This window comes from Equus caballus, chromosome 7 (genome assembly GCF_041296265.1).
Source record: "Equus caballus isolate H_3958 breed thoroughbred chromosome 7, TB-T2T, whole genome shotgun sequence".
Lineage (NCBI taxonomy): Eukaryota > Metazoa > Chordata > Mammalia > Perissodactyla > Equidae > Equus > Equus caballus.
In genome coordinates, this window is record NC_091690.1 from 95289988 (window position 1) to 95316589 (window position 26602).

Genomic DNA, 26602 nt, shown 5'->3' on the forward strand with positions numbered 1-26602 from the left:
TCATCTACTATTACCCAGCTCAAATTTTCCACTTCAGTTCCAGTGATACACTCTCTTCTCCCATATCATCCCAGTGCTATGATATTTTAAAATTTTGCCTGTGCACCTGTTTTCATTCTGGGCTTGAAATCTTCTCCCTCTTTTTGTATTCTTAAGCTTCCTCATTCTTTAGTGCTTAAGTTGAAGAAGGATTTTCCTAACATTTTCACTTCTAGCATTCTGAAAGCAAGTGAGCAATAGGAGTTAGGACATGAGCTCATTTAGAGATATATCACAAACTGATTTATTCATCAGTTATTAGGAATTCTCTATTTGCCAAGAATTGATCTAGATTTGGATAAAAGAAAGGAGAAAAATATAGACCTATCTTTTTAGGATTTATACTCTAGCGGGGGAGGTAACCACATTACATGGTACTAAATATCCTGCTTGACATATGAAAAGGATGCTTTGTACACATAGAGGGACATATGCAAATAAAAGAAGGTCAAAGCAGACTTTTAAAAGGAGAGAGCATTTGAACTGAATCATGAAAAATCTGCTGGTATAAGCTAGGAGAAGAAAAAAAGTCTCTGGAAAAGAGAGAGACATGTTCAGGGAACTTCTAGTGGCTCAACACAACTGGATTGTATAAAGAGAGCAGTAGGAGGTGGGCGAGAGGAAGGTGCGAGAGAAAACCCTAGACATGTGAGAGACGAGATGGGTAAGTAGAATTCACATAAGCCATTATGAGGCCAACATGTGGCTCTTTTTCCTACTTCCTGTCTAGTCTGAAGCAGATACATCTAATGGGAGGGACATCTGCACCTGCTGGCAAAGGGCTGGCAATTACAGATACAGTCTTGATAAGGGAGTTTTAAAAATTTTTATGTCTAAAAATCATCTATTAGAGGAAAATCACAACAAAAAGGATGTTCTTAAAGATTCAAGAATTTCAGTTACACAAGAGGAAATATGATTTAGTGAATGTTATCTAGGACAGAAAATAACTGTAATGCTCTAGTATTCTCTTTTTTTTTCCCTAAGCTCTTTCTACTGATTGTTATTGTCTTGTCATCTTTTTTTGATTTCTTGTATAATTAATAATTTAGAGGTGTAATGTTGCCACTTGAAGAAAGAAATATAGCAGATCTTTATAAGCATTATAAACTTAAAAGATTACTTTTTTAAAAAATTTTTTATTGAGTTAATGATAGGTTACAATCTTGTGAAATTTCGGTTGTATATTATTGTCTATCAGTCGTGTTATAGGTGCACCCCTTCACCCTTTGTGCCCACCCCCCACCCCCCCTTTCCCCTGGTAGCCACTAATCTGTTCTCTTTGTCCACAGGATTAAATTCCTCATATGAGTGGAGTCATACAGAGATTGTCCTTTTCTATCTGGCTTATTTCACTTAACATCATTCCCTCAAGCTCCATCCATGTTGTTGCAAATGGGGTAAATGCCATTTTGATACTTTGCTGAAAAATTTTTTGTTGTCTTCCTTCTAAAATTATTTAAGGTAAATATTTTTTTAGCCTAAGACAGTAATTTATATATCTGACAATTTGTGGGCAGTACTTAAATGAGCACATGTTTCCAAAGCTCTGTATAAATAAGAAAGAGTGAATGGCAATATTGAGTATTGAGCATACGCTCTGTCCTGAGTACTTATAACTTTGACTCATTTAATTCTCCTAAAATACTGAAAGATAGGGCCTACAAACTGCATTTTATGGATGAAGAAACTAGCTGTAAGAGACATTAAGTAACTGACCTTTGCTTAATAGTTTTATGTTACTAAACTTCCATACTACCTCAGGCATGTCTATGGACAAACCCCATGCTATCTCCATTAAACTAAGGTCAATTAAAAAGATGTGCGGGGGGCCGCAAAGGGTGATAAACTTTGAAATGGATTAGTTTATACCTGAATGAATCATATCTACAATCTTAAAGTCTTGGCTCAGTTTCAATTAAATAACATCATCGTAAAACTGCTATGTTTCATTGTTTGAACTTAATCAGATTCAACTGGTTTAATATACTTTCCTTTGTGTTTTTTGTTTTGTTTTGTTTTTGTTTTTGAGATGTTCCTGAGCTGAATCCAGAAGGGTATAGAATAATTCACTAAGGGAAGAAAAATCCTGTCCTATGTAGGACCTAATAATTCGTGATGATGAGCTTCAAAATAACCAGTGATGGGGTTCTTTTCTTTTTTTTTTTTTTATCTTTAAATGTTTTTATTGGGGTAACATTGGTTTAGAACATTATATGAATTCCATTCTCCGCATTTTTTCTTCCCTCTGCTATGATACATGCAATGTCCCTATAGTGTCTGTTCCATCAGTCTGGTCTCACAGTGAAGAACTGGTGGATTCGCGGAACAGAGCTGCTGCCCACTCCTGTTAGCCACATGGTGTGAGTGCACACCTTTCTTGTTGGAAGCCACTGTGATTTTAGAGTCATTTGTTGTTACTACAGCGTAACTTTGTCTGAGGTGACTCGGAGAAAGCATAGCCATAGTGCTGGCAAGGCTGATATTATGAAGGTTCTACATTCCCAAACTCTGACCACAAATCGATTCATTCATAAGTCTAAAGCGGCTATATCCTAATGATATATAATGCCATCTGCCGGCGACTTTGTTGTATGTACTTTGGCTTTAGGTCTGGGCATTATTTTGCTGTTTGAAAATGTGTCAATTCAAATAAAGTATACAGAGACATTTCAGTGATATACAATTTTTAAAATTTTTTTTAAAAAAGACAATCTGTCTTCTTACACTCCTACTTGTCTACCCTTCCTCAACTATTGATTTCCCTATATAGGTAAAAAAGAACACACAATAGACAGTGAGCCATGGTTAGGAAGGAGGCATGTAGGGGCGGAAGGAGGAGGAAACATAAGTTTTACCTTACAGATATATGCATTAATTTATTATTTATAAAAATAGCATAGATTGTGGTGATGCTTTCACAAATGTATACTTCTCTCCAAACTCACCAGGTTGCATACATTAATTAGGTATAGATTTTTGGATGTCAAATAAATAAATAAATAGAGCAAAAATGCCTGAGGAAGAAATGCCAAATATAGATTCTTCATAATTTAAAAAATAAAAAAAGGCTAACTGAAAATGCTATAATTTATCTTTATTCCTGTGAATATCATCATGGATTTCAGAGGTATTTTTTTGTTATTTGTTTTTTGAGTTAGTTTTTTTGTGTTTGTTTCTTTATACACATTTTTGTGAGGCTGACCAATATTATACATATAAAAATGGAAATCTAGATTTGATCTGTAACCTGACATATTTAGATGCATGCTACTGAAATGAAATACAATTTACCAAAAAATGTTTTCTTTACTTGATGAGAATGGCCAGATCTACTAAAAAGAAGGGAAACAAGCCATATTTCATTTTCATGCTATAATATTTCATGACTACACTCTGACTAGAGTAAAATATGATTCTTTAGAGAAGCCTAAAAAATCTACAATAATTTTTTCAGGATTTTTATTCACTTTACTTTTGGTAGAGATGAAATGCCTGAACTTTTAACTTTAAATGCTGAGGCCCACAGTTTATAAAATCCTACAAACACATCTGTGGACCAAAGAAATCCACTAAAAATGGATTTAAAATGGATTTCTGTCAAGGGGAAACCATTAGGAAGTCTTCCCCACCTCCTCTTTCAGCACAGAGGCAGGAGTTAATGTTTTTCTCTAAAGTCATGTTGTAGTCCAGACATTAGTTTTTTGCCAGTACAACTGGAGATCAGGTCTCAGAATATTGGGGTGAATGTTCTAGAATGGCAGATTTCAGTTTGATATAAGCAGACTACGTGACATCTAATCCTATAACCGAGGGTTAAGAAATAATGAGGAAATTAATACATGGAGCCTAATAAACCTTTAAATACTTACCTTGTCCTCTCCTTCTTAGCTAAAGAACTTTCAAAGTTAAATAGATCTTCTTTTTAATTCATGGTCAACTGCAGTCCGAAAATATAAATGGAAAATTCCAGAAATAAACAATTCATAAGTTTTAAATTGCTCACTCTTCTCAGTAACACGATCAAATCTCAGGTTGTCTCACTTCGTTGCACCCAGGACTGACTCATTCCTTTGTCCAACTGATCCCCGCTGGACATGCCACCAGCCTGTTAGTCACTTAGCAGCTGACTTCGTTACCAGATCCACTGTCCCACTAGTGCAGGGCTTGTGTTCAAGGAACCTTTATTTTACTTAAGAATAGCCCCAAAGCTGAAGAGTAGTGCTGCTGGCAATTTGGACATGCCAAAGAGAAGCCATAAAGGGTTTCAAGTGAAAAGATAAAAGTTCTCCACTTTAAGGAAAAAAACAATCATATGCTGAGGTTGCTAAGATCTATGGTAACTTTTATTATAGTATATTGTTTTAATTGTCTATTTTTTATTAGTTATTGTTAATCTCTTACTGTGTCTGATTTGTAAATTAAAGTTTATCATAGGTATGTATGTACAGGAAAAATCGTAGTATGTCTAAGGTTTGGTACTATCCACAGTTTCAGGCATCCACTGGTGGTCCTGGAATGTATCTTCCCATGGATAAGGGCAGGGGGCGGGGGAACTTCTGTGTCTTCTTCACAGGTTTGGGGGAGATTAAAATACAATAATGTGCATACAATACTTACCAGAGTTTGTGAACAAATACAGGCACTCCACAAAAGGGAGGGTGTGCCTACTTTATATAACGTGTATTTGTACCTGAGCAAACAGATGACCCTTAGCTAGCTGCGCTCAGGAAGCTGACTCAACAAAGTGGCCCACACAGGTGCCATGCAGGTGTCCCAAGTGACACCACACTTCTTTGCCCTCAAATATCATTGAGAATGAAACGAATCGCCCAAGGGTGCTGTCGACCATGCAGATGCCTAGACTCCACCTCAGAAATTCTGATTAGAAAGATCTGGGATGGAACCTAGGAATTAAAATTTTAACAACTATCCTCAGATGACTCTGAGGCAGGTGGCCCATCAGGGTCCCTTCAGGAAACTCTGGCTTCATTTTTACAGGTGAATTTGATATTTGCATAACTTTTAGATCATTCCAAAAATAATCCGAGGTTTTAATCTGAACTGAGGCCGTCTGCGCACAGACTATTTTAGTATGCTCATGTTCATATTCAAATAGGGATCAGTTTCCCAATTTCCCTCAGGGGTAACATTTTAGTAACAGATAAGTCATTATTTTCCGTTAAAACAGCACTGCCCACTCTGTTCTTTGTCTGTAGGATTACACCAGCTAGGACACGTTTTCGGTAGCCGATTTAATGTGTTTGAAAAATGCCCCCACCTCTCTCACGTAAAGGTAAAACTGGTTAACCTGACTCTCCACCAGCTTCCTCCCTCTAGAGGTCATTTCCATCAAAATGTCACGTTTCACCTCTCTAGTTTTCATTATCTTTGGGTCTTGATGTGTATAATTGGTCAGCTTGGCTTCAAAGTAACTCAAATGACATTTCGTCTCTGTCACTTGATAGACTGACCTCTCGTTTAACCGTAACCGGTTCTCGCTAACCTCTGCTGAGCTCACCTTTATTTCTCAATCAAGCTCTGAACTAACGCTGCTGCTCGCTAGCTTGTCCCAGCACGAAATAAGCTTGCCCTCTAGTGGCCGCCGTTCATATTGCGCTGCAGGAGTTTAGTTCATTCATTGGAGGAGGACTGAAATTTAAATTAGAAATAAATTTATCCACACGAAAAATAGCTATCTCTCAGTTTCACCAAATAGTAATGTTCTTAGTGTTAGGGGTTTTCTCATAGTATTATTTCGGAAGAGCTGACACGAATAGCATTTCAATAAAAATAAGCAGTTATCAAGGGATGACTTAAGAGTGTACACGTGTTTAGTAAAAGACTTTCCTGTTATATAAATGGAGGAGGGAGCAACTTGCAAGGAGGAGATAGAATTGTCCATGTCACGTCTAGACTTTAGCATAAATAGGTTCTATTATAAGATACCTCATTATGATTGATATTAAAGAATCAATATTGATTCCCAGGATATGTGAATTCTCATCTCATCATCTCCCCAGTCTGTTAGAAACCTTTCATTGGATCCTTATCGACAATAAGATTAAATATAAACTTGTTAGGACAACATAAATAAAGCTTTCACAATTTGGGTTGAAATAATCTTTTTAATCTTTTGCTACTCCTTCATTTTGAATTCTGGGATTCTAGCCAAATCAAACTACATATATCTAGACAAGTTATATCCATGCATACCTCCATGCTTTTACACATGCTGCTCCTTCCACTCGAAATGCCTTTCTCTCCTTCCCTCTTCCTTCCCTCCTTCAGAGATTTGTCCAAACACAGAATTCCTTTCTCTTACTATCTTTTAAGATTGGCCCTGAGCTGATACACCTGTTGCCAATCTTCTTTTTTTTCTTCTTCTTCCCAAAGCCCCCCACTACATAGTTGTATATTCTAGTTGTATGGCCTTCTAGTTGTGTTATCTGGGATGCCGCCTCAGCATGGCTTGATGAGTGTTGATAGGTCCACGCTCAGGATCTGAACAGGCAAAACCCTGGGCCACCGAAGCAGAGCTCAACCACTTAAGCACGAACTTAACCACCAGGCTGCGGGATCAGCCCCAAATTCCTTTTTCTTAACTGAAATATTATCTTCTCTGTAAAACTTTCCTGATTCTTCATTTTCCCACTCATGCCTTGAACGTTTACAACATCATCATTTAATATAATAAGCTGAGTTTTTGAATGTCTTCTTAAAGCATGGCAGTGTGCCTGCAATCTAAAACATTTCTATGAATAAAGTATTGATGTAATGTATAAATAAACTGCGTTGTATTTCCAAGTATAAACTGGTGAACATACTCTGAACTTAATTCTACCTATGGTTTTCCTTCTAAGATATTGTTGGTGGTGCCTGTCATTATTGCAGGCCAGCATCCATTTCCCATTGTTTAAGTCAGGACTCCCAGTCCCGTCATTGTAGTGAGGACTCCCAGGTTCTCCTTCTGTGCTTCCATGACTCTCATGTGATTCCAGTGATATTGACTCCATCCAATTTGGCTTCCACTAACAAACGTGTGGTTTAGGTCTGAGTAATGAGAGCATTAGATTCTTCTGGCCTTGGTGATTGACTCAAGGGTGGACACTTTTGAGATGTTTGCTAATTCTCCTGGAAGAGAGACTCGTACTTTCCACTAACTGTAAATCATGAAAGATGTGAGGAACAGAACTTCTGCCACTATTTTGCTACCACATGAAATCAACATTACAATCATAGAGCAGAGAGGTAGAGAAATTTGGGTGTTGGTGATGTCACTGAGAATATAAATTGTCATGACTGAATAGAGTATATTTTCAAATGTGGTCCAGTCAAGATTGGGTTTTCTATCATTATGAAGTCCAAAGAGTCACAAAAGATTACATATTTTTAAATCGTTTATCCTTATTCAGACCTTTCTATTTATCCTTACTTAACTGGGCTCAAGCAGCAAGAAAACAAGCAGCCATCAATAGATAGTTCTGAATAGCTGGCATAAAAATACCATGGCTGGTTTGGACCTTAGATGTCCTAATTTCGAGATATTGAGTTTTGCACCTCTTTCTCAGAGTTCCCCATTGCGTTAAACACCAATTACATGCAGCAGTAACTTTCTGGTTAATGGACCCTTTATCATCTGTCTTCCCTGAATTGCTTCCCCACTTCTCTAGTAGTGTTCTCCGCACCTCCCAAGCAAACTACTTGCATTTGAAATTTCGTCTCAGAGTCTTCTTCTGGGGGCACCCAAACTAAGACTGAGATGTGTGCGAGTGTGTGTGTGTGTGTGTGTCTGTGATGTGTGTACTGTGTCCTGGGATTTGTATACTAGGACCCTTGTCTAACATAAGTTGCTCTATAGACATTATACTCTCCTGCCTTTATGCTCTGGTTCTTAGAGATCATCACATGGCCTCCAATGGCTAGTTTAGGTAAATTCCAGTGTCTTGGCAAGAGGCACCTTATGTATAAGATGAACTGAAGGTGGGAGAAATTGGAGGCAAGAAAGAATGCCTGGCGTCCCTCACAATCATCCAGGTTTAAAAAAATAAATGTTTCCTCCCTTGAATCTCTAAGATTCTTTTTTTAATGGTCTCTATCTGAGCTAGTGACCTTTAAGTGGTGACAGGTATCAGGTCTGGAAACAGAGAAATTAAAGGTGCTTCACAATTTTGCTTAAGTCAGATTTATCATTTTATAACATTGAAAGAAATGTTGTGACACATATAGTACATACGAATAGATGTTTTACCAGACTGTTGCCTATCTGAACTGCTTTTTTAATTCTAAGTCCTGGAATGAAAAGATGTCCTGTGGATAAACAACTGTAAGGAACTTTGCAAATCATTTATCTGAAAAGGATTTCATATCCAGAATATACAGAGAACTAACCTACAATGTGACAGCAAAAAGGCACACAGACCAATTAAAAAATGGGCAAAGGACTTGAATAGACATTTCTCCAAAGAAGACATAGAAATATCCAATAAGCATGAAAAGGTAGTCAATATCGTTAGTCTTTTGGCGATGTGTGCACTCTGAGTTAAGTCAAATCAAGACAGCCTTGCAAGTGGGGTCTTCCAGGGAACCACCAGACAAGTCAAATAATAACACTTGTCTGGGAATGAGATTTTGAAGGGGCCCAACCCCATTCTGGCTCCCTGCAGTAGCTGCTAGGCTACTGATCTTACCATTATAGTGGGCTATTATATTTTAAGGTTACTATGAAGCTAGAGAATGGGATGGGAATAGAATAAATGAAAACACCCCAAGGCTTGCTGTTCTTGATGAGAGTCAGCCATTTTTCCTGAATAAACTCTTCATGAATTGCTGTAAATCTTTGGTTCATTTACAAAGTTCTGAAAAAGTTGATTCTGAAAATATTTGCCAGTTTTCTCACTGCTTTTATGGAAGAGGGATTTTTTGGGAGGGCCCTTACTCCACCATATTTGATGACAATGTTCCCCAGTTGTTGCCCCTTACATAACTATAGCATAATATCAAAACCAGGAAACTGACATTGGTACCTGTGTGTGCACTTCTACGTTATGTTATCATATGTGTAGGGTTGTGTAACCACTACTGAAATCAAGATACAGAACTATTGTATCACCACAAAGATTTCTCTTGTGCTGTTTCTTTATAGTCACATCTGTTCCCCCACCCCCCACCCTCCACCATTCCAAAACCCCGGTAACCAGTAATCTGTCCTGCAATTGACATCGCCTGTCCCAAGAGGTCCCCATAATCCCAGAAAGGGTGCTGCTATGCTCAGTTATTAGCTGGAAGCAGCTGTGAGTCCTCTTCAAAAAAATGATCAGAGATTTAAGAGCACTGCAACTGGGAAGCCAATCATTCACGCTCCCCAGAGTCAGAGATCTGACAGGCTCATTTTCATGGCAGCCCAAATCAGTAAGAACATATATATATCTGTCTCTATCATGTTCTATCACTGGCACTTGACACATAGTAGTAATATTTTACTGTATACCAAATACTGTTTGAAGTACTTTTCATATAGTGACGTTTAAGTTTTATTATAATTCTATGAAATAATTAAAATTATTATCTCTGTTTTACAAATGAAGAAATAAGGATATGAAAAGGTTAAGTAACTTGTCCGTGGTCATACAGCTTATAAATTTCAGAATTTATGTGGTCTATTCAATGCTACAGTAGATAATTAGTTTCTGTTAAAGAAATGAATGACTGACTGAACCGATAGGAAATAACTGTTTTCTCCTCATATTCATCTTTAGAATAGCATTTCTAATCCAATCTGAACTCATGGGGAGAATAGGAAAATCAAGAGAATAAAATAATTAAGATAGGCCTTAAGGGACTCAATTCCTAAATTCTCATTAGCCAAGACTATCTGAACTCCACCTCATATAACTTGAAAGGGATATTCCTCTTCACACTTACCTTAAAAAGATTATGGAAAACTTTAGTTCCAGAAACTAAGATTCAGCAGAGGTATTCTAATGTCGAATAATTATGTATAATAACTTTTTTACCCCACTACAGTAATTTTCTCTTGGGGAAGTAAGGGTCAGCAAAAGTGTTTATAGGAGATTCCATCAGAGGTTTTGGCAGGAGTGCATGAGATATTTATATTTATCAAAAGAGTACATAGAGTTATAAACCCGAGAACTTGGTTACATGCTGACGGGCTCCAGAAAATCCTGCTTGAAGAGACATAGCCTTGACTTTCGTCCTTCTGTGGCCCTTCCTACAGCTACAGCCAGGGAGACTTGATAGTCAGGCCAATGGCTTCCTTAGGATCATTATTCTCTTCTGGAAGATGTCTGCCCTGGCCCAGCTCACGTGCATCTGAAATCACGTAGCTCATCAGTGGTAGGAGCCCCTGGATCAGCCATAACTCATACTCTCCTATGCCTAATAAAAACTGTGAAAATGGTTACTCTGCACCTACACAATTTTCCGGTTTAAAATTAATATTAGCAGCAAGGAATTGTGAAGCACGGCTTGGGGCTACAGTATTTTGGCTCTCAAACTATTTCATCAGCCCAAATTGCAGGTGTTAGACAAAACTTTTTAAAACTCCTTGTTTTCAATTGAAAACATAGTTGACAGTGCTGTTCATATCATCATGGAGTATCCTCTTATAACACACTGAAAAAAAAACATATAGCTGAGGTCCACGAATCCATCTGACCTGTGCTTTTCTGGAGCAAACAGGTTTGTGTTTTTTGTTGTTTTTGCTTTAGTAGATTATCTGATTCCTGTGTCTGTGTTTATCTTTTTGTGTTGGTTGTTAGGAAACTCAGGGACACATTTGCTGCCAACTTCTGAAAAAATTAGAGAAACCCATAGCCTGAATTTTGCACATTAATTTCACTTCTGGATTCATCTTCTTCCAATAATATTTTCCTTTTGTTCTATTTCTTCTCTACTTTTAAAATCCTATCATGCGTATTTATTCCTTTCTGAAAAAGACAAGACGATACCTTTTTAAATTAAGTTTAATCTGTTATCCCTAGCATTATGTAGGTCACTTTGTGGCATTAAAAAAAGTTGATGAAGTTGACTAAATAAAATGGAAAACACAAGAATATATCTCCAGTCTATCCAGTTGAAAACAATACTTATCATATATTACTTCAACCAAGCATCAGGGGAAAATTCAGCTTTCATTCAGCCCCAGTAGTCTTTAATTTGGGGGAATCTTTGGAAAAAATACAAAATTATGGATATAGAATTTGAAAGGGAATGAGAGAATACATCAAAAGCAAATTATAAATTTTTAAGTGGTCACAAAAACCCAAATAATCACAAAATCCAGAACAATAATGTATGTCCTAACTACCTATTACAACTCTAGAATTATTTTTCTTATCTTTTGACTACATACTCATTCAATATTTTTTAATACATTTTTATAACGTTTTCTACAGGAAAAAAATTTAAAGACAATTCATTGCTTCCTTCAAAATGGTTGATCAGATATTTTAAATTATTATTGTTTTTAAAGTGTTTTGTTTGTTTCACAATTTATTGATATTGCCATGCAAATTTATAGAAGTTCTATAGAATACAGGAAGTCCTCTTTCAATTTTCTTTCATATATGAGCTACATGACATGGTTGCATTTCACATTTTCTTGTACAGGACTGTTCTGGAACCCTCTTTGAATTAATGTCACTCATGCACCAGTCTTTTAGCCTAACCGTATCTTAAAAAACTAAAAAAAAATATGACCCTATGAGCATGCTTCTAGGGTCCCTTTCTTTGTCTTGGACAGGTCCAGGAAAAAAGAGGGATCCTAGAGCTTAAGGTTTATTAGCTTCACTATAAATCTGCTCTGCAAGCAAGGACAGAAACACCACATCTCTAGTTAATTCCTTAAAGCATTTAGCAATTAGTTCAACATAAAAAGTAGCTCATAATTGGGACTGGCCCAGTGGCACAGCAGTTAAGTTCGCACATTCTGCTTTGGGGGCCCAGGGTTTGCCGGTTTGGATCCCAGGTGTGGACCTACGCACTGCTTGTCAAGCCATGCTGTGGTAGGCATCCCACATTTAAAGCAGAAGAAGGGCACAGATGTTAGTTCAGGGCCAGTCTTCCTCAGCAAAAAGAGGAGAGTTGGTGGTGGGTGTTAGTTCAGGGCTAATCTTCCTCAAAAAAAAAAGAGTAGCTCACAATTGCTACTAGAACTGAGAACTAATAGATTCCATATCTTCTTGGAAAGAGAAAAGGATTAACATTTAATGAGGGCCAATTCAGGCCAACCTGTGCCGAGTAATTTTATAAAAATGAATCCAAATATGAATCTATCTATTCAATAAATACTTAAAAGCACAGATTCTCCAGGATACTAGAAATGTAATCATCAATAAGACAGACCTAGTACATTAAATTCTAATGGAGGAGATAGATAATAAATGATTAAACAAAGAAATAACTACAAATTGTACTGAGTGCTCTGAATGAAACAAATAAGGTGCTATGAGAAAGATGATTGACAGGTAAGAGACCAAATTTAGATATACTAGAAATCTCTAAAGCAATACTGAAGCTGATACCTGCAGGATAAAATGTAACCAGACTCAAGAAAAATGAGAAAAGTGTCATCAGAGAGTGGGATCAGTTTGTGCAAAGACCCTGAGACTTAAAATGCCATTAGTTATTTGGGGCAACTGAGAGAAAAGCAGCTGCTGAATGGAGTGGGTGGGTGGTCAGTATGATGTGATGTGATGTGGGGGTACAGGCAACTCCCAGATCACTGTAGTCCTGACGCCAGGGCAGGGAGGGTACCAGCGATTTAAGGGTTGATCCGAGGCTATTGTGACATACTTTCCATTAATCTACTGTGTGCAGCATGGAGCATAGGAAGACAATAGCAGGGAGTGGGGAGGAGTTAGGCTGTTCCAGCAGTGTGGGTAAGAGGTGGTGGTGGCTTGCACTAGATAATGGATTGCAGATGGAGCAGCATGGCATAAAATAAATGGTAATTGCTGATGAACTGAATGTGAAGCAGAGTATGGGAGAAAGAAGATTCAAATCAGATTCCCTGTGCTGCACACTTTTACTGAAGTGGAGAAAGATTGGGGAGAAACACATTTTACTTAATCCTTAAAGCAATCCTGTGAGCTGAGTGTTTTTGTACTCATTATGTGTATATGAAAGCAGATAATGAGAGAGCTTTAACTTCCCTCCTACCCTTCAGTTCAGAAGTGGAAGAATATAAATCAATTTCTTCTTGGATTTATTGCCTTAAGAAATGCACATTTGGGGCTGACCCAGTGGCACAGTGGTTAAGTTCACATGTTCCACTTTGGTGGCCCGGGGTTCCCCAGTTCGGATTCCGGGTGCTGACCTCTGTCCTAGTTGTCAAGCCATGCTGTGGCAGGTGTCCCACATATAAAGTAAAGGAAGATGGGCATGGATGTTAGCTCAGGGCCAGTCTTCCTCAGCAAAAAGAGGAGGATTGGCAGCAGATGTTAGCTCAGGGCAAATCTTCCTCAAAAAAAAAAAAGAAATTCACATTTTGAATACTGATCTTCCTCCCTCCCACCAAGTTTTTGGATGTTTGGCTTAGCTACTCTCTCAGGATCATCTTCTGGCATGAGTGAGGACTCTTCTGTTAGAACCTCCTTGCTTCCAGAACTTCCAGCAGGGGGAGCTACCACAATGCGTTTTCTCTTCACCATGTTCATAGTTCTTGATAGCTATGGTAAAGTCAGTATCTACTGGTCACACACAGAATTAATCTTAATAAAACTCACTTTGTTATTTTGTAGAAAATCGTATGCATATTTTTCACAAGAGCCTAGAGTCTTGGCCAAAAACCTTTTGGAAGGAGAAAATGTAGGAAATGAAGGGAAAAATGGCATATTTGGTGTCAACACAAATAATCCACAATCAATCTGTAAATCAAAATTAGGGTGAGTTTATTATGAGGCAGATCTGAGGACTAGGCTGGGGCCTTCCTTCTCCAAGGAAGGAAGGGCACCAAAAATGTGGAGTGTGCAGAGTGGTTATACACCATTTTGGAACAAAAAACATGCACCACATATAACAGTAATGTCCCTTTTACAATAGTCATGAGATTGCTTTGCTGACACAACAGATCGGTGGTCACAAGGTGAGCACAGCAGGTCAGTAATTAATCCTTAGTTCCCAGGAAGAGATGCTTATCCTTAAAGAAATGCCGATACAGGGGGAAGCTACATCCCTATCTTTCAGGGCTTCATTCTTGTCTTTGGGACATAGTAAATGTTTAAAGCAGAGTTACAATGCGTGCTTAACAGCCACGTCAGGCCCTTGATGAAAAACAAGGTCAGGGCAAATTACTTTTACACCAAATGGCTTCCTCATATATTCCAATATATCCTACTGCTTGTCATTTATATATCATCAGCAACAAAATATCTAATTTAAACTGTGGTGGAGGAAGAATCTGAAAATATTTTACTAAGTAAGGCATATAAGGGTATATAAAATTTAACACAAAATATTGTTATTGCCTTACAAGGTAAAAAATTATATTGGTTCTGCCTTATTCACTGTGCTGTCTTTTTTTAAAATTTTAAATAAATATTTAATAACTATTTAAGAACAATTAAAAGTTACCTTGTAAATGTGATCCCTAAATCTCTTTTGCCTATAAAGTCATTCATTACTGAATATAAAATTTTTCTACCATAGGGAGTTTTAGGAGCTCTTGAGTCATAGGGGTAAATATCTGCAATTTAATAACACAAAATAAGCATAAACGTAACAAGAGTAATAGCAACCATTTGGGTGCTAGTTGATCTGCTAATCACTTTGTATATAGAGTCTTCTTTAATCATTCCTATTAGATGTGAAGCGTTGTGTCAAATACAGTGCAAGACAGGGCAGCCCTGGGGTGTCCCTTCCCCTTGTCATGTGCTGAGTCATGAAACGCTGCATGAGGACAGTAGCAGCACTCCATAGGAAGGTATGAGTGATGAAGGTGTCACTCAGAGAACAGTCCCTAAGGTGCCAGTGGATGAGCACACTCCTAGGAAGCATGGGTTTCTAATTTAGGATTGCCTTCCTCCTGGGGATCTGACACTTAAGGTGTAAGGTGTTGTGAGTTCTGAAAGGCAAATACCACCTTTTGAATGGCACTGTTCCATCCTAACAGATGGCCTTTAGCTCAGCCTGCTGAGGAATCAACCTTTTGTCTTCCATCTGAAAATAAGCAGGTCAGCTCTCCACATGCTGAAATTACAATGGGAGAAATAGCTCAGGGGGTTCTGAAAACAGTGTTTGACAAGAAAATCTGGAGAAGAAAACTTTCTTAACCACAAAAGATGTGTATTTGATATATCTTAACATTCCTTGTATTCAGAATACATAAAACAAGTCATTACATTTGATGTAAAGGCCTGGGATATGTTAGTATTGAGCTCATTGATTCTGAATTCTGGCAACAAACTGAAATCACCTGGGAAAATGTTAATAATTTCAGATGCTCAGGTCACACTCCATATCAATTAAATTCGAATTTCTGGGGTTAAAACCCAGGCGTTAGTCATTTTTTAAGTTTCCCAGGTGATTACAATATGAGGCCACTTCTGAAAATAGCTGGTCAGAGCAGTGTTTCCCAAAACTTTAGGTCATAGGAACCACCTTGGGATCTTGTTAAAATACAGATTATTCAGTAGGTCTGGGGTGAAGCCTGAAATTCCCAGGAGTTGGCGACATTGCTACTAACATGCCACTCTTAACAAGGGCACCAGGCAATGTGGACGGGCTTTCCTCTCGTGATAGACACAGAACTAAGATCCCAGGACCCTTTCTGCTCATTTAGTGATATTTATTGTTGCTTGGTTGTGTAGAATCTCTTGGATTGTTGACACAAGCCTTAGCCCATGTTCTGAGGGTCTTTAGCTCTGCTCCAGAACCTATTAACATTCTCTGCGTAGATTATTTTTCTTTCAGGAAACCTGGGCCAACAGAAATTCAGATTTTCAGCAGGAAGGAGTTTATAAACAATAAATTGTTATAAGTGAATAGGAACACAATGACTCTGCTTGTACATTACCCACCTGATGATCGAGTCACCAGCTACAGTAGGTAAAATTAGGTCCATGGATATTTGAGATGTTTTTCCACCAAGTCAGAGATTGAGGCACAGAGAAGTTAACTTACCTAAAGTCACACAATTTACCTAAAGTCACACAGTTAGTAATTGGTGAAACCAGGATTGAAAACCAGGAAATAGGTGTTTCTAAGCCTTCGCTCTTAACCACTATTTTATACAGCTTTGTAATAAACCTGATAGTTAGGAACCAATTAATAAATGATGAAATTAGAACCATGAAAATGTAAGTGACTTACTTGAATCCCTGGTCAATGGCTGGGGTTAGGTTGAAATTCAGATTTATTTTCTTTCAATTTATAGTGTCCAGGTTTTTCTCCACTTGGCTACTGAAACCAAAGGAGAATTTTGTCAAATAGAAAATGCTAACTTCTGAAGAGTCATGAGGACACTCTGTGGATTTAATTTCCTTTCCATTTTATTCTCCCTATATATTATGGGCTGTCTACCCTGTAGAGAAGGGGCTAATGTTGTCATAAAATTAATCAAATGATTGTGGAAGGCAGATAGGAACCCTCCTTCCTGCTGAGAATCTGAGTGTCCCTGGGTCAGGAGGCTAAGTGCCCTTGAGGAAAGAGATGGAAGCAAAAAGGCCTGAGACAGGGGGCTGACAACACTCTACCTATGACAGGGCAGTGAATTTTGAGGGGAAACCATCAACCTGCCTTTTTCCTAACTTGCTTTTAAGATAAACAAGAGGAAGTTTACTTCCCAAGTATCTATGATCACTGACATTTGAGGGAACGGTTGGTCAGAAAAACACAAATGGACCCAATGGACAAATGTGTCAGTAGGCAGTAAAAGTGAGATTTTCTGTTACTTCTTTTTTGTTTTTTTGTTCTAAGAAAGTGCCTACAGAAGAAAATATAAATTTAGACTCCTAAATTGTCATCTTTATGTGAATGGATAGGAAAGGGATTCCTGGCTTTATTTATTTTTTTCTGATAGGCCCAGAAGAGCTTGCCATTCTAGCTTCAATAATAATGAACACAAAGTGGGGTAGATGAACAGGTACACTTCCCCTGGCCTCTGTCCTCCTTCCAAATTCAAGGCAATTTCATTGGTCATTGTGTGCCTGGAGCAATAAGGAAAGAAAACTTGGTAAGCAGACCATTTCCCTCTTTAGATCTGTACCATGACCCAGAAAGAGGCAGGGTAGGAGGAGAGAGGAACATTGCTTTGTAGACACTAAATTAGTCCACACTGGTGTTTCTAAATTGAAGAAATTAAATGGTGCCATGGATCAAATACGCAATATCTATTTGCCTGCAAATGACCTCCTGGGAAGCTTCAAGTGGTGGGGTAAGCCCAATACCCAGCCATCGAATGTTACAGCTTAGCACAGTTTTTGTTTTCCTGGTAGATTTCAATCTAGTCAAAGTTTACTAACAAAAAGTTCCTTGGTAATAGATTCTAAATGGTGTATACTTTACCCTATTTCATATTACATTCATTCAGCAGTTATGGTGTGTCTACTATCTGTCAGGTAATGCATCAGACCTTAGGAATATAGTGGTGAACCAGACAGTTTAAGTCTCTTTTTATACATGCTATATTTGAATAGGGGAGAAATAAACAATAAATAAGTAACCAAATAAATAAAATATTTTTAGACAATAAGGGCTATAAAAAAGTAAAACAGGTTAAAGGCATAGACAATATTAACTTGGAAGAGGCAATTTTATCTAGAGTGGTCAGGGAAGGCTTCTCTTAAGAGGCAATAGTTAAGCAGAAAACTGAATAATGAGAAAGAGTAAATCAGTGAAGAACTGGAAAAGAGCGTCCTGGGTAATGGTGACAACAAGAACAATGACCCTGGGGCAGGGATGAGCTTACTCTTTTCCTGGGACATCAAGAAGGTCATACCCTAAGAAGGTCATACGGGTAGAGCACAGTGCCCATGAGGCAGAATGGTGGGGGATGAGATGAGAGAAGAAAGCGTGGGTCATTAACATCAGGCTTTGTCATCCATCATGAGCAATTTTATTCCAATTGCAATGAGAAGTCAATGGAGAATTTAAGTAAAGCAGTATTATCTAATTTAACTTTTAAAATTATTTCATGGCTTCTGTGCAGGGAATAGATAGTAAGGTAAAAGCAGAAAGAATAATTAAAGTCTTCTGTATTAGTCTAGATGAAAGACCATGCTGTTTGAGACTGGAAGGGCCGTGAAGGTGATGAGGGATGGGCAGAATCGGGACAAGTTGTGGAGGTAGAGCTAACAGGCCTCATTATTGGATTGGATGTGGGGACTGTCCTAGTCATCTCTTACTGTGTAGAAACCCAGCATCAGATTATGTCTGATTATCGTGTCAGTGTGGCCCTGACTGGGATGGCTGGTGCTGGAAGGTCCACTTCCAAAATGGCTTTTCCCCTTCTCTCTTTCCTCTCACAAAATCTCTTGTCATTTAGAGCCTCACTCCATGGCTTGGGCTTCTTACAGCCTGGTGGTCCCGTGGAAATCACACTTTTCACCTGGCAGTTGGCTTCCATGAGTGAATATTTCAAGAAAAACAAAGTACCTGTCTTTGCCAATATCTTACTGCCTGAACCAATAGATTACTACATCTGTGCTTCATCAAATCAGTCACAGAGTCCTCGCAGACAAACAAGAAAGAAACCTAGACCTACACTTTTTAGCAGAAAGAGAGTAAAAGAATTTGTGGCCCTTTTTAAAGGCATGAAGAGGCATGAAGAGTAGAGAAAAATTCACTAAATATCTTGTAGATTATTGGTAAGCAACTTAGAACATGGTTGTGTCATTAACAGAAATTAGAAGGTAATTTAAGCATGAGCCCTTCTCACAGAGGAGAGAGTTTCATTATTTCAAAGAGTAAGTTTTACACACATTAGGTTTCTGATGCAGCATAGACAGAGGGCATAGGCCCAGGTCAAACAAAGCATTACCATTAATCAGATAGTACCCAATGACTTTTCTCATCTTGTGAGATCCCTTTTTATGTTCATCTGTTTTTTCAAGGACTTTGTTCCTACAATTCCCCTTTATTTTCTTGCGCCTTTGGATGTCTTCATTTTGCTGGATAATACTAATCACTGTACGGATATCTAATATGTTGAAATATATGCCATCATTTTTCTTAAACCCATGGTCTACTTCCTAGTCCAACTACTGCCTCATTTTTGTTTTGCTTTATAATCAGAGCTCAATGATACTTATGGACACTCCTTCTACTTCCACTGGCTCTTGATTCCATTCAATGAAGGCCCACCCATCATTGCACCAAATATTTCAAATAAGCTCTGTATTACTAATTCCAAGGCTTAATTTTCAGTTTGCATCTTTTTCAGTCTATCAAATTATTTGACATAGATTATCAGTCTTTCCTTCTTGAACCACCTTCTTCAGTGGGCTTCCAAGACATACCATTCTATTGTTCTCTTACCTCGTTGGCTAATGGCTCTTGCTCAGTCTCTTTTGCTGATTTTTCCTCATCATTCTAATTTCTAAATGCTAGAATGCTAAGGCCTCTGAACTTTGCTAAAAAGTATGATATGTGATAATACCATTGCTCTGACAGATAAAGGAATGTGAGCTTGTGTCTTCTTGTGTTTTAAAATTTTCTGTTTTAATTCCAAATACAATAAATATTAATATATTGCCCATATTAACAGAAGTATTTGTCTTCAATATTTCTTTAAGAATGTAGAGAATTCCTGAAACTAAAAGCTTTGAAAAATTCTGCCATATTCCATCTCCTTCAGTTTCATGGCTTTAAATATTATGTCTTTGATGCTGACCTCGCCTTTAAATCCCAAATTTGTACATCCATTGTCTATTCAGCATCTTCACTTGGATTTTTTAAATAATTTATTGAGATACAATTCATATCCATATAATACACCCATTTAAAGTATACAATTCAATGGGATTTAGTATTCACAGAGTTGTACAACCCTCACTACAATCAATTTTAGGAGATTTTTTTTTACCCGAAAAAAAAATACCCAGAACTCTCCCTTTGCCTGCATCATTCCCTGACCTCAACTCTAGAAAACCTCTAGTCCACTTTCAATTCAATGGATTTTCCTATTCTAGATATTTCATATCAAAGGAATTATATAACATGTAGTCTTTTGTGACTGGCTTTTTCATGTAGCATAAGATTTTCAAGGTTTATCTATGTGTAGCATGTATCAGTAATTCGTTCCTTTTTATTGTTAAGTAATATTCCATTGTCTAGATATAACACATTTTATGCATCCATTCAGTTGATGAACATTGGATTGCTTCCACTTTTTGGGTATTGTGAATAATGCTGCTATGAACATTTATGTCCAAGTTTTTGTGTGAACTTAAATTTTTATTTTTATTGGGAATATGCCTGGAAGTAGAATTTCTTAGTCAGAGGCTGGTCCCATGGCCTAGTGGTTAAGTTCATGTGCTCTGCTTCAGCAGCCCAGGGTTTCGCCGGTTCAGATCCTGGGCGCAGACATGGCACTGCTCATCAGGCCATGCTGAGGTGGCATCTTATATAGCACAACCAGAGTCACTCACCAGTAAAATATACAACTATAAACTGGGGAGCTTTGGGGAGAAGAATAAGAAAATAAAAAGAAGATTGGCCACAGATGTTAGCTCAGGTGCCAATCTTTAAAAAAAAAGAATTGCTTAGTGATATGGTAACTCCATGTGTAATATTTTGAGGAACTGCGAAATTGTTCTTCAAAGCAGCTGTATACTTTTTTATTGCCACCAGCAACGTCTGAGGTATCCAATTTCTCCACATCCTCACTAACACTTTGTTATATAACTTCTTGATTAAAGCCTTCCTAGTGAGTGTGAAGTGGTATAACATTTTGATTTTCATTTCCTTAATTGCTAACGATGTTGAGGATCATATCATGTTCTATTGGGTACTTATATATCTTCTCTGGAGAAATGTCTTTTAAAATTTTTGCCTGTTTTTCAACTGGGTTGTTTGTCTTTTTATTGTTGAGTTGTATTTTTGGTATATTCTTAAGACAAGTCTCTCAACAGATATATAGTTTACAAATATTTTCCCTTTCTCTGGGGTTATCTTTCCACTGTCTTGATGTTGTACTTTGAAATTCAAAAGATTTGGGTGTTGATGAAGTCAACATTATCTAATATTTTTGTCACTCCTATTTTTGATATCATACCTGAGAAGTCATTGCCTCATCCATAGTCACAAAGATTTGTCCAATGTTTCTTCTAAAAGTTTTATAGTTTTAGCCCGTGTATTTAGTTCTGTGATCCAGTTTAAGTTAACATTTGCCTATGGAATAACAGAGTCCACCTTCATTGTTTTGAGTGTGTATATCTAATTATTCAAAAATTATTTTTACATTCCAAGATCCCTCACTTGATAGTCCTATTAGAACCCTCTTTTCATTCTCGGCATTGGAAATATTGTTTTGATTGAAGTGAAATGGATGGAGATTTCTTATATTTATGAGAAGTCTGTTCTTCTATAGAGCTTATTTTGAAAATAACAATTTGTTTAAACACAACTGATATATTAGGGAACAATTTGAGCATAATGTAAAGTTTGCATTTGCTTGTGCATGAGTTCATCTGGAGAAAATAATATGTGAACACAGAAGTGCACCCAGCTGAACCCAGCTACATAAGAATACACAAAACACACACATACACAGCCTTCAAACACCAACCAGCCACCTCAGTCGCTGTGTGTTATGAGCCACACCCATCCACATCTGCTTTGCAAATTTCCATTAGATTTCAGATAACCCTCCTTCCACCGCTTCACAATCCACAGCCTTTCCAATGGCCCCTTCCATAAGCAAATTTTAGGTCTCTATCAAGGTAAAATGCCATGTTTATTTAGTATGAATGTATATCTTAACCATTTAATATATATGAAACTATGCTTTATTTTTTATTATGTTTCAATTTTTCTGTGACCTAAGAAGTTTTTGAGTGTTGTGTCTCTAACCCTATTTTCCCATAAGCTCTATGGTTTTAGTTGTGCATTTGGCATAATGTGGTGATTTTTAGGTATGTGTATGTCTTGTTACAGGAAACTATTTGTTTCTATAAGGATTTCAAGTTATTTAAAAACTAACTTTTTCTTTCAAAAATTAATCTTCTTTTAAAATCTCATTTATATGTGTATATATGTATTTTTTTTTTTTTTTTGAGGAAGATTAGCCCTGAGCTAACTGCTGCCAATCCTCCTCTTTTTGCTGAGGAAGACTGGCCCTGAGCTAATATCCGTGCCCATCTTCCTCTACTTTATATGTGGGACACCTACCACAGCATGGCTTGCCAAGTGGTGCCATGTCCGCACCCGGGATCCGAACCAGCAAACCCAGGGCCGCCGAAGAGGAACGTGCGCACTTAACTGCTGTGCCACTGGGCCGGCCCTTTATATGTGGATTTTTAAGAAAAGGTGCCCATGGCTAATATCAAAGAATTAGATATGTTTACTTGAGAGATCAAATTGTATTCTTAAAATGCTTAAAAAACAATTCAAGAAGTCAGTTACACGATATGGCTATTGATCTTATGAGACTGAGAAATAACTTAGAAGTTATTTTCAGAAGTCAGAGAGGAAGGTGGATAAAGCCTCCTTTTCTCCTTCTCAGTCTCTCACTGTGTAAAAATAGCAGTGCTTCTACACCGCTGTCGGGAGGGCGACTGACCAGGTAATCCAGTGCTGTTATTTCATCTGTGTCCCAGTGACGGCTGAAATGAGCATTTTACCACATTTATGAGTGTGATTATACTCATTTTCTGGGGAGACAAAAGCCTTCTGTATATGATTTACAGCTTTCGTTGTTCAAACAGCTCTGTGCTTTGTAGCATCTGTAGCAGAGTTCACTTTATTGAAAAGCAAATGAAGGAAATAATATGAACTATATGTAAACAATTCTCACTATTAAAAATCTTTAAACCTAGACTTATAATCAGATAGACTGTATTTTAGGTGACTGATTTCTACTATTGTGTTTTAAGGTATAATATAAAGAAATATATAATTGTATGTAGCTCATCAGATTATATATATATTCAGAACAATTTCCAGTGCATACTATTCTATGAAACTGATTTAAGTTTTAAAGGAAGCACATTTGATTTCTACACTGCCCATTTGGAAATAAATCCTTCCTAGAACTTAGGACAAATATAGGCATGTAAAAGAAAACCAGGCAATGGTGGCGAAAGGGAAAATAACTTCGGATATAAGATGCCATATAATTTGCCATTCTGACTCCATTCAGAATAGATATTAACTTATTTGTGTTTGGCCTTGAAAACAAATGTGAATATACATTTTGCTGCCAAGATATAGAGAAAGCACAGGCTAATAATATGAGCAAAGAGAAATCTCTAAATTCTTTGCTGTTAATCTAAGCCTATTTAGAGGAAGAGTCTTTTACCCAGAGTGTACACCCCAGGAAAAGGCAAGGTGGTCATTGATATACTAGCATTGTGCAATATACGAATTACCTGAAAATGCACAGAACCTTTAGTGCGTATGTGTGATTTTGCATTTTCTTGGGAGAGCCTCAGCAAATTTCATCCTATTCTCAAAGGGACCCGTACTTGTAAAAGTATTAACAAATGCTGATGTTTATAGGATGGTTGATGCAACATAAACTGGTGACAAAATGTTTTCTAGTTCTCATGTCCATTGCTGACCCTGCTAGTACACAGCAATTCCCACCTATTTATCACGATGTGACTTGTTACAAATAAAGGCTTTCAATTACTTTCTCCATTCATATTACAATATACCAATCAACTCACTGTGAATACAAGCTCAAGGTCACTGGGCTTCCATTTAATCCTGATGTTCTGAAGTATCTTTAAGTGTCCACACAGAAGTTAAGATTGTATCTTACTCCATTTCTCTAATTATGGAGTGAATCAAATGTTGGTATGCTTAAGTGTGCTGGGGCAGACAAGTCTATTATATACTCTTTGCTCTGGTATACTCCACTTTATCATTTGTCCAGTTTCACACACTGGCCTATTTTCCTCTTTTAATCTTATACCATTCAACTATATTACGTTTCTTCTTCTCCATTAAAATCACCCACCAGCTTCCGGGATCTTCTTAAATCTTCCTTAATACATCATATATCAAGACAACTGTGACCTTCTTCACTGAATACATTATCATCCTTCTTGAAACTTCAATGATCATTCATTTATCTGACCATTTACTGACCACTTATTATCACCAAGTCATGTGCCATTCATTATTAAGAGATTCAAAGAAATCCCTCTCTCAAGCAGTTCACAAGCTAATGGAAGATATGGTAAATAAGTTGTATTAAAAATTTATATTTCTAATAAAAAATATGAAAGAAGAAAAATTAAAAAATATGAAAGAAGAGTTACAGGATATTGAGGAAAAGCACATAGCTTCACCTTTGGTAAGAATTGTGCATTAAAGGCTTACCAGAGAAGTTAAGCTGAATATCGAGGCTCTCTAAGAGTACTAGTTGACAAGAACTTTACTGGTCAAAGGAACAGCTGTGCAAAGATTCTGAGTTATAAAGAACGTAAGGGAAAACCAAACGGGTAGGTAAAGCTAGAGCAAAGAACTTTTGTGGGGAAATTATGAGGGGAGTAAGACAGAGCTTTGCATACATACCTAAAGAATGCTGATCTAGTCTATAGGCAATGAGCCATACTTCCAAAACTGTTAAAGAGATGAATGACATGACTGGATTTTATTTTATTTTATTTTATTTATTTTATTTTATTTTATTTTTTTAAAGATTTTATTTTTTTCCTTTTTCTCCCCAAAGCCCCCAGGTACATAGTTGCATATTCTTAGTTGTGGGTCCTTCTAGTTGTGGCATGTGGGACGCTGCCTCAGCGTGGTTTGATGAGCAGTGCCATGTCCGCGCCCAGGATTCGAACTGACGAAACACTGGGCCGCCTGCAGCGGAGCGCGCGAACTTAACCACTCGGCCAAGGGGCCAGCCCCTTATTTTATTTTTTTAATCTTCTTTTTGTTTGTTTGTTTTTTTTTCTTCTTCTCCTCAAAGCTCCCCAGTACATAGTTGTATATTCTAGTTATGAATGTCTCTGGTGGTGCTATGTGGGACCCCGCCTCAGCATGGCCCGATGCGTGGTAACATGTCTGCGCCCAGGATCCAAACTGGCGAAACTCTGGGCTGCTGAAGCAGAGCGCAAGAACTTAACCACTTGGCCATGGGGCTGGCCCCTGGATTTTATGTTTTAATGAGAGTGTATTGACAGACACAGTGTAGATGAGCAATTGATGGATCACTCATATTGACCACATAGCTTGCATGCTGGCCGGGAAGGGAAAAAACAGCTTTCAAAAAATAAATAAGTGAGCCAGCCATGATGATCTATTGGTTAAAATTTGACGCTCTCACCACTTTGGCAGCCAGGGTTCATTTCCCAGTCGTGGAACCACACTACCTGTCTGTCAGTTGCCATGCTATGACGACAGCTCACATAGAAGAACTAGAAGGACTTACAACTAAGATATACAACCATGCACTGAGGCTTTGGAGAAAAACAAAAAAACAAAAAGAAAGATTGGCAACAGATGTTAGCTCAGGGTGAGTCTTTTCCTGCAAATAAATAAACAAATAAATAAATAAACTTCTCACTCTGTTCGGCAATGAATGACTGTGTTATTTCTTTGTCTTGTATACTACCATCCTTCCCTATTGACTATCAACCATTTTTGCAGTGAACTAATCCATTCCTGATTTTGGACAAAAGAGATAAAGCACATTTTAATAATTCACTTTTAAAATAATTTAATATGGCAACAATTTAAATGTGAGGTAATGAAGGGGCCTTCACTAGGTTAACAATAACAGAAAAGAAAGGAAAGAGGACTACAGAGGTTAGACACATATTGGAGATACAGTTGACAATTCTGACAGTTAATTGAATATGCAAGACAAAGGAGAAGGAGTCACTGATTTATGGAAGGCTGTTTTGACTGGGCTCTAGAGATAATTAGGCATAGGGAAGTCAGTAGGAGGAGCCGACTTCTCCTGGTCCATGACTTTGATTTTGAACATAATGTATCAGTGTTTCAACAGATGAGGAGATTCAATTCGAGCTTGGAATGAACATCCCTGATGTTCCATGAATCTCTGATGAATAGTTGTTAGACTCTAAGCCAAAGAAATAAATGCAAGTGAAAATTATTACAACTTATTTCAGAGGTGACTCCAGGGAAAGAGGGTCAGGAAGTAGAGGAGTAAGATAGGGAACAGAAGAAGCCAATAAAATCTCCATTGTGGGTATCTGCTGCTTAGTCCTGCTGGGAATCCCAGAGAATTGGGGAAATGACCTATGTCATTTCACGTGCCTTGGATTTATCCTACCGCAAGGGCAAGGGAACTGGGGTATTATCTCCTAACGTCCATTAATCATTGGTTGAGGAATGTTCCCAGGGAAGCTAATTTCCTGGAACTCCTAGCCTGCCTTTCCCGTGAACAGAACAGGCGCCTTTCTGA

The 26602-nt window shown here is 37.7% G+C and overlaps 1 protein-coding gene across 4 annotated transcripts in view; it reads left to right on the top strand.

The window, feature by feature from the left end:
* The window catches only part of ANO3 (anoctamin 3), a 451605-nt gene that overhangs the window by 90192 nt on the left and 334811 nt on the right, over positions 1–26602 (top strand). The gene's annotated exons all lie outside the window — the stretch shown is intronic.